Raw genomic sequence first — 12,868 nt, 5'->3', positions numbered from 1 at the left:
GCTGACATCCCACAGCACTCACCCTCACCAAAGGACAGAATGGAACCCTCTCCAAAGGTACAGGAGGGGGTGAAGCACGCACCACCATGGTCATGGCCACATGAGCAGCCACCCACAGAGCTCTGCCACCATCACAGACACTGCAAGCAGAAGCATTCCCTGGATCTGCTGTTTTTCCTGCCCCTTCCAGGCTCTGCGTCGAGATCAGGGAGATCCAAAACACTCTGTCCCCTCCCAAAGCACCAGAGTTCAAGTGCTGTGCAACTTAATGAATTATAAATTACAAACCACTGCTGCAGACATTTGCTCTGAGCACAGCAGCTAAAGCTGATGTGGGAATTTCACTGGTTTGGGTTGGAAGGGACCTTAAAGCTCATCCAGTTCCAACCCCTGCCGCAGGCAGGGACCCCTTCCACTGGAGCACCTGCTCCAAGCCCCTGTGTCCAACCTGGCCTTGAGCACTCCCAATTTGTTTAAGAAGCCCAACTCAGGAACACAGCGGGGTCTGGAGGAATGTGCCCTGGGAGAGTACAACTGCTCCCAACACACAGCCCAGGCCCACACAGTTTTCCTCCTTACAGAACTGTTTTGCTAGAGAAAAAGAGATTGAGTCTCTCTAAGCAGACAAATTCAAAGTATTTGCTTTTAATACATAATAGCAGCAGCATCAGACAAGCAAGAATTCACATCAACAGAAAACAGCGTAAACAACCGACTGAGCGTAAAGAAACTAATAATATTAATCTGGATTAAGGACAAGCCACGACCATTCCCACCTAATCCATCCAACGGACAAAGATAAATCCCTGCTCTGCTGCATCCCACAGCCCTTTGCAACTTAAGGAACCACAGTACTGACCAAAACAGGGCAGCAGATGAGAAGTATACGGTGAAATCTTTACATCTAGCTGCCTGCTTAATCTACACAGCATCGCAGTAAAACCAAGCTCTGAGAAAGCAGAACAACCACTGCAGAAGATCCCCAAGCCCAGAGTGCAACTGCCACTCGAGATGCAAAGCGTCACGTCGAGCTCCCCTGGAGAGATGCATGACAGCAACAAAACACAGCGCTGAGCCTGAACAATCTGAGTGCCTGTCATTCCTTAACGCTCCAGAAAAGTTCCATGGGGGTGAAGCATGGTTTGGAGGAAGCCAATAGATCTGCAGTGGAGTTTAAAGGCATCACATAAGGTTTATAACAGGAAATTATTTGCATTTGTAGGGCTGCTGCAGGCCCCTCAAAGACTACTGAATTAAAGCAACACTCTGATATTCATCACAGCTTATTCCCATGAATGCAAAAGCAGCTTCAGCAAGTGGAGCAAAGCGGGGCACTACCCCAGCGCAGCACACAAAGAGCCCAGCTCAAGCTCCCCATCCACAGGCCCACGCACAACCCCACTACAGTGGGGTGGGAAGCACTCCCGCTCCGACTGGGATTCCCTATTGCAGGTGATCTGCCAGCTTGGACACCAGGACAGAGCCCAGAGCTCCCACCATGGACACAGCATCCCTGAGCAGCACCAGCTCCTAGGGCTTATTCCAAGAAATAGATGCAATGTGGCAGTAAGAGGATGAAGATGAACCTGCTCTGCAGCAGAACAGCTCCCCTAAAGAAGGAGGCTCTTGTCAAACACTGCTCATTAGAGAGCACAAAGAAAGGTGCTGGATGAGAAGCTCCTGGCCAGGTGCTGTGGATACACAGGGAACTGAACAGCCCTGAGGATGAAGAGCTGGAGCTCTACTTGCTGACCCCAAAAATCCAGGATTCCTCTGAGCCTTCCATCAGCAACACTTCTGTACATACAACTTCATTCCAGCATTTTACATGCCACGTTCCCACCACTATCATCTACCCATCAACATATCAAAGCACACAGAGCATCCCAACATCCCATAGCTGGAAGCCCGCAAGCAACCCCGGTACGGCAGCACTTTGATCACTAGTGAATGAATTAGTAGCCGTGGTGGCTTACTACAGAGGCCACGTACATACCAGCTACCCCCATCAATCCAGTCTGCTCAGCAAGCAGCAAATTGGCCCTCAGACCAGGTCTGTTTCACCACTTTCTGAAAATGAAATGCTGTCAAGTGAAAACAGTGTGTCTGCTCCCGCAGAGCGCTCGGGCACTTGGCAGCACATCACCAGAGACAGGAGCTGCACATTTGGAGGATCATTGTCTAAAGCATTCTGAGGCTCTAAGAACATACGGTGCTTTGGAAGAGGCTGAGGAGAGTCCTTCCTCCCCCTGCCCAGAGCAGGAGTGCCCTGGAGAGAGGTGCTGCCTTCCCATCAAATGCTTTTGCTTCCAATAACACTGTTTTCAATGGCAACGTGAGCTCAGATGAAAACACAGGTAATTCCTGTGCTTCTCAACTAAACTGATATAGGAAGCAATTAATGTGTTTGTGTTGAAAAAATCATCATCATTAGCTCCGTTTCCTAAGGCTCCAAGTGAGTTTTAGAGGGAAGGAGCACTATGTTTATCCTGGTATTTACCTTCTGCAGCAGATTATGTCTGTCCATGGGAATCCTAGAAAATCCTCCCCTTCTTTATTAAGGCCATGTCAGCAGAGAGACGCAGAGGACCCCACTGGCTTTGAAATCACACCCAGTGCTCCACATTGCCACAGAAACAGAACTGAAGACGCCAGAATTTGGCACCATGATGTCAAAAACTAGACATAAGGTAGCACTGGCACCTGACATATACCACAAGCAGGACAGCCCTGTTACCAGTCACCAAACCCCTACAGGAAAAGCCTTCAAGGAATTAAAAATACATTTGTGCCAGCCATTAAAAAATAACCCCAGCACCTCCATAAAGCAACATTCCAAGCGAAGAGAGTAGGGACACATGCATCGGCTAGCTGTGAAAGGAATGGCACTCCAGCACACTGCCACGATGAACAGCCAGGTCGGAGCTCCACTGTGTCTCCCACCACCACACAGCCGTATCCTCCTGCACTCAAAGCTTAGAGGGCTTGTTTTTACATTCAGTAACTTAATCAGGAAATAAGAATGAAGTAATCAGAAGGACCATCCCTCCAGACCTACCTCACTCAGGCAAACCAAACCTGGCATGTTTGGAAAGCCTGCAAACCCTAAATACAAAGAGCAAGGCAAGGGGAAAACTGGTTGCTCGGAAATAAGATTGTACTTTGCTTCTCTGTATTTATACCAGTATCTTCATTAAATAACACCACACAAAATTGGATTATAATCAAATTATCATTTCCAGCACAACACCTGCCCCAGAACTGGGACAGTCTCTAAGAAATTTTCTCTGGACCTACAAATCTTAACTAAACATTTATACACCCACAGCCCCTGCCCAGACCACACAAAGGGGGAACAAGTGCCTCTTCCCCAAGAAACACTTTAAGCCACGACACTCCGGAGAGGTGGCACTCACAGATGTGGGCAAGGAGCTATTTTAACTCATTCCAGCCCCTTTGGGGTCACTGTCACTGTGAACTCTGCCTTGCTGGAGATAAAGAATAAAAGTACTCCTTGGTGGAAAACCCTTGCAGATGAAGAGCACTGCTCCCCAGCGGGCTGAGGTGATTTCTTGAGGTGAAATTCAAAAGGAAGTGGGATACACGGCTGGGAAAGAGCCAGACCACGGCACCCATGGTCACCCCATGGGTGGGCGAGTGGAGCTCCACCAGTTTGCAGAAGCTGGAGCTCTTCCCCACCGTGTCTCCTTCCTCCTTCTCTTGCACAATGGACTCTGGGCAGAGCTGCAGACGCTAGCTTGGCCACCAGCAGCCCTGGCAAGGGGGGACCCTGGGTGTCAGCTCCCCTGTGCTGGGTCCCACTATCCCGCTGTGTCCCTGTTCCTCACTCCCACGGAACCCGTCCCCAGCTGAGCCTCAGCCTCTCAGCTTCGTTCTCCATGACACACGCACCCCACAGGGAGCTCTGTGCGCAGAGACACAGTGCACACACACACTGAGCATGCATGGAGAGACCACAGTGGCATGCACCATGCACCCCACATACACCACACGCATACACTGCACGCGTGCAGACCACTCATTCAAATCCACACACATGTATCCTTTACACGCACAGTGCACAGAGACCATGCATGCATACAGATACACCATGCAAGCACAAATACACTGTGCACACATCAAGACGCTCACTGTGTGCACAGATACACTGTGCACACATGAACACACTCACTGTGTGCACAGATACACCGTGAACACATCAACAGGCTCACTGAGTGCACACAGATACACCGTGCACACACGAACATGCTCATAGTGTGCACAGATACACCATACACATACGAACATGCTTACTGTGTCACACAGAGATACCATGCACACATGAACATGCTGTGTGCACACAGATACACTGTGCACAAATGAACACGCTCACCATGTGTGTGCAGACACATTGTGTCACAGACACACCATGCACACGAGCACACTCACTGTGTGCGCACACATACACCGTGCACACACGAACACTGTGTGCGCACACATACACTGTGCACACATGAACACCCACTGTGTGCGCACATGAACACTGTGTGCACATACACCGTGCACACACGAACACTGCGTGCACACACACTGTGCACACACGAACACTGTGTGCACATACACCGTGCACACACACTGTGTGCACACATACACCCTGCACACATACACCCTGCACACATGAACAGTGCGCATACATACACTGTGCACACATGAACACCCACTGTGTGCGCACACATACACCGTGCACACATGAACAGTGCACACACATACACCGTGCACACACGAACACCGTGTGCACACACATACACCCTGCACACATGAACAGTGCGCACACATACACTGTGCACACATGAACACCCACTGTGTGCACACACATACACCGTGCACACATGAACAGTGTGCACACATACACCGTGCACACATGAACACTCACTGTGTGCACACACATACACCGTGCACACATGAACAGTGCGCACACACACACCGTGCACACATGAACACTCATTGTGTGCGCACACATACACCCTGCACACATGAACAGTGCGCACACATACACCGTGCACACACGAACACCGTGTGCACACACATACACCGTGCACACATGAACACGCTCCCCGTGCCCGCGCAGACACGCCGCGTACACACACCGCTCACACAAGCACTTACACGGCAGCACAGACCGCGGGCGCGCACCGATAACGCCGTTTGCGCGCACACACACACACACACACACACACACACCCCGCACGCACGGACACCCCGCGCTAAAGCCATCCGCGCGCAGATAACGCCGTGTGCGCACACACACGCGCACGCACTTACCGGGCCGCGCAGAGCCCCCCCGGTGCGGCACCCCGGGGTCCTGCCGCCCCGCTCCGGCCCGCTCCGCGCCGCTCCGGCTCCGGCCCAGGCCCAGCCCGCTCCGCTCCGCCCGTGTGGAGCCGCCGCCGCTGCCGCCGCCCGCCGCCGCTCTGCCCCTCTCCCGGCCAGCCCCGCCTCCCACAACACTGTAGTAAGTTCCCATTGGCCGAAAACAAGGGGCGGGGCGCCAGCGCCGCCTCGCTATTGGTGGAAGGGAAACCGCGGTCGGTGGGGAGGGAAAGGAGGAGGGGGGAGCGGGAGCGCGCGCCCCCTCAGCGCTTCCCGCCACCCCCCCCGCCCGTTCCCTTCCCTCAGGGGCCGCCCGCGGCCGCCGAGCCCGGGCACTGCGACACCGCGGGCAGGGGAAGGAGGAAGCGGCGGGGTGCCCGGTAGCACGGCCCGGCCATAAACCGATGCGGGGAGAAGGGGGAAGGAAAAGGGCCGCGATCATCCGTGGCCGGGCGGAACCGGTACGAGAGGCGCAGGAGGGGCCCAGGCTGCCGGTACCGCGGAGCAGCGGCGGCTCTCGCCTCCCGCCATGACCTAGATATTAAATACAGCTCGCTGTCTCCCGGAGAAAGTTGTGCCCAGCTCCTGAGGGAGGAACGGGGGCGGTGATGGTGCTTATTTATTTAAACACAACGCCATAGGAACCGAGAGCTTCCTCAGCCCATGGAGAGCACCCGGTCAGCAATGAAACCCCTCAGCCTCCCAGGTGAATGGACAGCAACAGGAGCACCGCACAGGAGAGCCGTACAAGAGCCAGCACCGAGCGCGTTTTCCTCACCTACAGCCAAATTACGAGTTCTTTTCACCCACCAGAGCTGTCCAGCTCCTGCTGCCATGTGCAGCAGAGCAAAACGCTCCCCACATTCCCACTGGAGCTTCCCTGTGGCTCCAGTGAGGCTGCTGCCAGCCCGACCCGCTCTGAGCACCGAATCCCAGCAGAGACAAGGAACTGCGGCACCTCTGTTTGTGTCCCAAAGAGAATGAAGCTCTTGGGCGCATTATTCTGCCTGCATCAGGAGCAACTGCCTCCAGCATCCCACCTCTTCATCAGGGCTGATGCACACCCTGGCTGCGGCACCTTCACCTCATGCTGAAGCCTTCCCTAAGTACATACCAAGGGGGAACCGCTCACACACCGAGGACACACGTGCTGAACGGGAGCCAAACCCCATTTTCTAGACAAATTAATGTGCTTCTCACTGCTGTTTCTTCTCCTCTCTCTGTCTATGGCACAGCTCTGCCAAAACACGCAGGATGGAGCAGCTCCCCCCTTGTCTCGCTGCTGAGATCTCTTCCAAAAAGCTGCTTAATGGTATGGAATAGTGAGATTCTTGCCTTAAATCTGGACTATCTGGTGGTTTCCCTGGTCTCGTCTGATTCAAAGACACAGGCTGGGAAAGGTCTGGTGGCCCCAAGTCGTTGCTAACACCAGGGACAGACAGTTCCCCTGAGGCTCTGACTTCACTCCCCACAGCATTAAATGAACACCTTATAATAGCCCTGGCTGTGAATGGAGGAGGCTGAGATGCTTGGTGCTGACCCACCACCCCAACTACTGCCTTTGCTACTGCTCACCCTGCAAACGCACTGTGCCAGAAGAGAAACCGTGAGTCCAGAGGGCTTTAAGGAGAAAACCACGATTTTGGGGTGTGAGGGGTTGGCAACAGCTTCTTGCAGTTAAGCAAGCAAACAAAGCCACGCTGCTTCACCACAACAGGCAGAGGGCAGATTACATGGATGAGAGACCAGGGCAACACAAACTTCACATCCAAGTGGTGACTTAACACCACGCAGCACGTCATCCCCCATGCTCAGCTCCCCAGATGATCCCCAACTCCATCTGCCACCATCTGAGTGCACAGAGCAGCAGCTCCCGTCTTTGGAGCTGTCGTGTCCCAGGTGAGGCATTTCTCCACAGGGGAGCACTGGTGCAAGCTGCCACACACGCTGTGCACGAGGGCAGAATACGCCGTTACCTCTTCAGGTCCCAAGCAAATGGCCAAGAGCTCGAATGGCACAAGAACTTCAGAGCAGTGGAGTCATCGGATACAAAAAGCAGCACATGCCGCAAAAAGAATGTCTTTAAAATGTTCTCCTGGGGCAGGGAATTTGAACCAAGCCCAAAGCAATGCCTTTGAAAGGAGCAGAGAACAGGAAGAAAAAACACCCCAAAAAATCACTCTTGTGCATATGGAAACACCACCACTATCACCATGCTGCTGCTGCAAACCAGCAGCTTCACTTCTAACCTTTTCCTTCCTCCCCAGCCCCAAACTGACCTCTGAAATCCCATAGGAAGTAATGGAAATGTCTTAAATTCCTCACTATAAGAACAGTTACCCCATGCCAAGCCTGGATTGCAAATATGTAAAGAACTCTCCCAGCCCTAGCTGGATTTAAGTCACTTTATAGGAGTCAATTAGAGAGAATTATTTCAATAAGTCAGGATTTCTTGGTATTCGGCTGCTGGATATAGGAATAAGGAGAGGAATTATATTCATTTTAGGCATGTGTTTGTGGTCTCCAAGGCAGAAGCTGTTCCCTGCAAGCTGACAGCCTACTTGGATCCCGATGGGCTCAGTCAGTGCATATCAGCTGGGTCACAACAGAACACGATGCCAAGCCCTACCCTGTGCCTGTTTAACATGCAAGCAGCTCACAAGTACACGCTGTAGCATCTTAAGAGCATCGAGACAGTAGATTAAATCCAGCTCAAGTACGTTCTTCATTAAAGAAATCCTCTGTAAGGTGATCCAGCGCTCCGCAGGCCCCTGAGGGATGCGCTACTGGTAGGACCTGTGGTAAAACAGGACTCCCAGTTTACACCGGTGCTGGAGAACGCTGTGCCTGGAGCCTTCCTGGTGCTACAATAAATGCCACAGAGTCTCCTCTCCGTGAGGAATTCCCAATCCAAACAAAGGAATTATGTGTTGCACTGGCACCGTCTCTCCCTCCCGCAAAGCAAGCAGGATTTAAGGTGAGGAGAAATACTCAGGGTTACGCCAAGATGTAGGAAAACAAAGAAATGCAGCTGCCCAAGGGAATCCTTTACCCACCACTGCTCTCACTAAGCCGCCTGTGTCTCCATCACACACGTGTGCACAGACCACATTCAGTTTAAGTGCCACGTTCACAGAGTTTTCAGCAAGCAAAGGTCTGCAGAGCAGCAGCAGCCATTTCAGAAGAGCAAACAAGGTGGGAGGAGAGCAGGTGGCTCTGTTTCACCAGCTACTGGCCCTCTGCCCTTGGCTCTTCTTCCAAGATCTCCTCTCACCATCAGCAGTGCTCTGGCTGACAGCAAAAGGCTGGGATGAGGTCTAAAGGAAATCTCCCTTCACCTTCACGAGTTTCCTTTTACTGTAACCCAGTGATGGGGAACAAAGATCCTGCAGGTAAATGATTCACCTGGGAGGAAGGGGTGCTTCAGCTCACACTGGGTTTCTCCCATGCTCACCCCTCCACTGAGCACACAAAGCAGCAGGCACAGCGGGATCCACGGCCAGGAAAACCTCTGACAGGAGGAACTGCAAACTCCAGACGTTTTCATGAAGAGCTAGAACATGCTGCACTGCTTTGCTACAACATGTGGGCACACGGTGAAGGCAACCTGGGACATCTACACACACCTGGCTCCATATCAAGTATTTAACAAAGATTAAATCTAGTCCAGCCCATCACAGCCCTCTCCAAAACCAACAATCAATTCATTGTTGAGTGACTCATTAAAGGGCCAAGCAACACTCTCCATAATTAAAGAGACTAAGTGATTTTGTTACTGTAATCCCACTTGGCATCACAGAATCATGAAATGGTTTGGGTTGGAAGGGACCTTAAAGCTCATACAGTTCCAACCCCTTGCCACAGGCAGGGACACCTTCCACTAGAGCAGCTTGCTCCAAGCCCCTGTGTCCAACCTGGCCTTGAACACTGCCAGGGATGGGGCAGCCACAGCTTCTCTGGGCACCCTGGGCCAGCGCCTCAGCACCCTCACAGGGAAGAGCTTCTGCCTAAGAGCTCATCTCAGTCTCCCCTCTGGCAGGTTAAAGCCATTCCCCTTGGCCTGGCCCTACAGGCCCTTGTCCAAAGCCCCTCTCCAGGTTTCCTGCAGCCCCTTCAGGCACTGGAGCTGCTCTCAGGTCTCCCCTTCAGGAGCCTTCTCTTCTCCAGGCTGCCCCAGCCCAGCTCTCTCAGCCTGGCTCCAGAGCAGAGCTGCTCCAGCCCTCGCAGCAGCTCCATGGCCTCCTCTGGCCTCGCTCCAACAGCTCCATGTCCCTCTTGTGCTGCTGCCCCAGAGCTGGATCAGGACTGCAGGGGGGGCTCCCCAGAACAGAGTAGTTAGTTTCAAGTTTTCCTAAATCCAAGCAGCTTCTCCTCTCCTTTCCAGTGTGGTTTCCTACTGGAGTGTTTTCCTTTGCTGGTTGTTTTAACATGGCCTTTTGAAGGCCAGTGTTCCCACACTAAAACCTCATATTCTTTCCCACAGGCAACAGAATCTAGTTTTGGAGCCACTACATCTTTTTGTCCTGGGCTGGCTTATGCAGAAGCCATTTGGGGAGATGGGGAAGGCAGAGGGGACAGCCAGACAGCTAAGCCTGTACACCAGGGAATTCCCATCCCACCCAGAATCTGGTTCATTGATGGAAAAAGCTCCCACTGTGGGTTTCATCAGTTTCTGGGAGGCTGATGTTCACTTCAGTCTGTGTCTTGCAGCAGATACAAGCTCCAAGAGGAGGAATCAACGAGAAGAGGAAGAGCATCAGCTCCCTCCAGGCTGCGTGCCAGTGCAGGGAAGAACAGCTCCCTGGAAAGTCAGCTTTGTTCCAGGGCTTAGAGACAGCGCGTGAAGCACACTGCTGCCAAGATGCACCATTTAAAGATTAGAGGAGGTCAGCTTCAGATTGCAGGATCGAGTTTTCCCACTGAATGTTTCTACAGTGAAAGAAATATTTTTCCCCTTATGTATGGGTAGGAGATATTAAACACATGAGTGGCTGCACTTCAAGGACCTCAAAAGTGCTTTAAAAGGCCTCGAGAATAGATTACAGGCGATGCTATGAAGAAAAGTAGCAGAGGCTCGGGAAAAGCCATGAGCCTGAGCTCCAGAAACAGCCCACAGAAAGGACTGATCCATGGCAAGAGCCACTACCAGCACACTGACCTCTGAACTCTCCCTCATTTCAAGCATTTGCTGGTTGTTCATTCCCTAGGGATTGAGAGGAAGTCTTAGTGAGGACACAACTCAAACTAGAGGAGCAGGCTCGACTCCCCATCCCTTAAATTCCAGGAGACACTGCTGGAAACCTCTCTGTTCGGGCAGCAGGAGGAAGTTCAGCCCTTGTGCCAGCCTCCTAAACCAACCCTGAGCAGCAAGCTTGGCTTGGGCTGCATCTGTCACTCCATCAGGGGCCAAGCTCCGCTCTGCAGGCTTTGTTGAAACAAACCCAAACCCAACAGTTAGTGCCACCTAGGGACCGGCCCTGAGGCAAGGAGGCAGCAGAGCCCCGCCACAAACAGAGGGTGTCAGGGGCCCGTTTACCCCTTGAATGGATGAGAAGTGAAAGTGCAGCGAGCAGAGGCTCATGTCGACTTAAATAACACCGGGGAGGTGGGGTCTGAACTGCAGCTTCTCCGCAGAAAGACACCAACGGGGTGAAGCTTTCTCAGGGGCTGCCTGAGCACAGCTCTGTCTCTCCACTGTCACACTCTTTATTTCGGTGAAGAGCACCCCTCAGTTTCAAAATCATAAAATCGCAGAATCCCAGCCTGGTTTGGGTTGAAGGGACCTTAAAGCTCATCCAGCTCCAACCCCTGCCACGGGCAGGGACCCCTTCCACTGGAGCAGCTTGCTCCAAGCCCCTGTGTCCAACCTGGCCTTGAACACTGCCAGGGATGGGGCAGCCGCAGCTTCTCTGGGCACCCTGTGCCAGCGCCTCAGCACCCTCACAGGGAAGAGCTTCTTCCTTGTATCAATCCTGAACTTAGTTTAAACCCATCACCCCTGTCCTAATAAAATCCTCTGGTTCAGGGAAGGGAAGTTTCAAGAAGTTCCAGGTTTATTTAGGACTGATGTGTACCTACCACGACGTTAGAGCTGGGTACACGGCAGAGAGCCCTCAGGTCTGTCCTAACTCACCACTTGTAATACAAAGGCTGGGCAGCAAATTCACCCAGGCTGTGAACACAGCACTAAACTGAGAGCAGGTCATGAGTGCAGGCTAGACCTGGCGAGACCTAACATTCATCTAATAAAGACTTTAGTTATGGAGAACAAATACAACTTCTAAACAGAGCACAGGCTTATTCCTGCCACAAATGAGAGCTGAAGCTCTGCACTACCTTGTTCCATGCTGCTTCCCCCATCTGCTACCTCCTTGGCCCTTGCAGGGTTTGTCTTTAGCCACTGCCTGGATCAGACTCGTCACCACGAGTCCTTTCTACCGATGATCCCAGCAGCTAGCACAGCCCCAGCCTGCCACAGGCACTTCTGCAGGTGCACAGTGATTAATTGCTGCACATTTCCATATCCCATACTGAAAAAGACGACTTCCCAGCTTGGTTGAAAGGCAGTGTATTAACCTCTGGAACTGGCAGTCATGGATACCAGCTTCAAAAAGATTAATATCAATAGGACAAAATCCCTGAGGAGAGCAGCACATTGCTGCCACTTTTCCCGGAGCTTTACAAAATAAGGCATTTTTGAGGCTTTCTTTAAGGTCGTAGCTTTCCATGCTCATTTCATAAAGAAAACCCAGAGCAGTTCAGATTTAGGGGCAGAATCCAAGTAGTAGGGAAGGGGAGGGGAGGGAAATCAGAAGTTGTAGAGGAAAGCTCTAAGTATGGATGGAGAGACAGGGAAGAGAGGGCAGGAATGCTTCAGCTGCACTATTGCCATTGTCAGTTAATTGCCGAGAGTCATCCCCACTCAAAAAGGTTTGTTACTGAGTGAAAGAATGTAACTCATAGTTCAGTGTGTTCTGCAGGTCCGCAGAGGCTGCACATCAACACGATGCACACAGCAACAGCTCTGAGATGTGCACTAGGCAGCTCCTACCCCTGCGCTCACCACAGCCTGCATCAGAAAGAAGCTGATCGTCATTAAACTGCCATCTTTTATTTCTAATTATTTGTCTCCACAGCAGGGTTCCTCCAACCAGCAAGCGAGAGGGAAGCAAGTCTCAAAGGAGGAGCTGTTTTGAAGAGGCTTGCAGCTGCCACCACATGAATGGCTCCCCAAGAACAGGAGCAACTGCTCCCAACTGCCCGCAGAGCTGGGAGGAAAGCATCTCTGCTGAGGTTGGTTTTCAATGTTGGTTTTTAGGTCAACTAAAACAGCTTTTCTTATGCAACAAGAGCTGCAGAAAGCTCACTTGCCTTTGAGTCTTTGCTTTCATTAATTAGATGGTAATTCAGAAGGCAGCACTGCTATTTCAAACCCCACAATAAGAACTATTTCACTGCCTTACAAAGCGCTGAAGTGAAACCACTGAGCTAAGCCAGC

At 52.1% G+C, this 12,868-nt stretch overlaps 1 protein-coding gene and 1 long non-coding RNA gene across 13 annotated transcripts in view; one reads left to right on the top strand and one right to left on the bottom strand.

The window, feature by feature from the left end:
- Positions 1 to 12,868, bottom strand: part of EPB41 (erythrocyte membrane protein band 4.1) — an 88,081-nt gene that overhangs the window by 62,592 nt on the left and 12,621 nt on the right. For 2 of the 12 annotated variants that reach the window (XM_057402917.1, XM_057402938.1), the window contains exon 1: positions 5,323 to 5,464. The exons of 3 other annotated variants lie outside the window; for them this stretch is intronic. The gene's annotated coding sequence lies outside the window, so the exon portion shown is untranslated. Of the gene's footprint in view, positions 1 to 5,322; positions 5,465 to 12,868 lie in introns of those variants that run through there. 7 more of the 12 variants (XM_057402939.1, XM_057402945.1, XM_057402943.1 and 4 more) reach the window with 5 other exon arrangements.
- On the top strand, positions 10,122 to 12,736 carry LOC130595869 (uncharacterized). The gene is made up of 2 exons (XR_008971414.1): positions 10,122 to 10,256; positions 12,510 to 12,736. It is a non-coding gene; the product is annotated as an uncharacterized LOC130595869 (long non-coding RNA).

Source organism: Pezoporus wallicus, unplaced genomic scaffold (assembly GCF_028554395.1).
Source record: "Pezoporus wallicus isolate ANWC-B61680 ecotype Strahan unplaced genomic scaffold, APGP_CSIRO_Pwel_v1 contig_14477, whole genome shotgun sequence".
Classification (NCBI taxonomy): domain Eukaryota; kingdom Metazoa; phylum Chordata; class Aves; order Psittaciformes; family Psittacidae; genus Pezoporus; species Pezoporus wallicus.
Note: the sequence above shows the minus strand (reverse complement) of the source record. Positions and strands in the feature narration are given on the sequence as shown.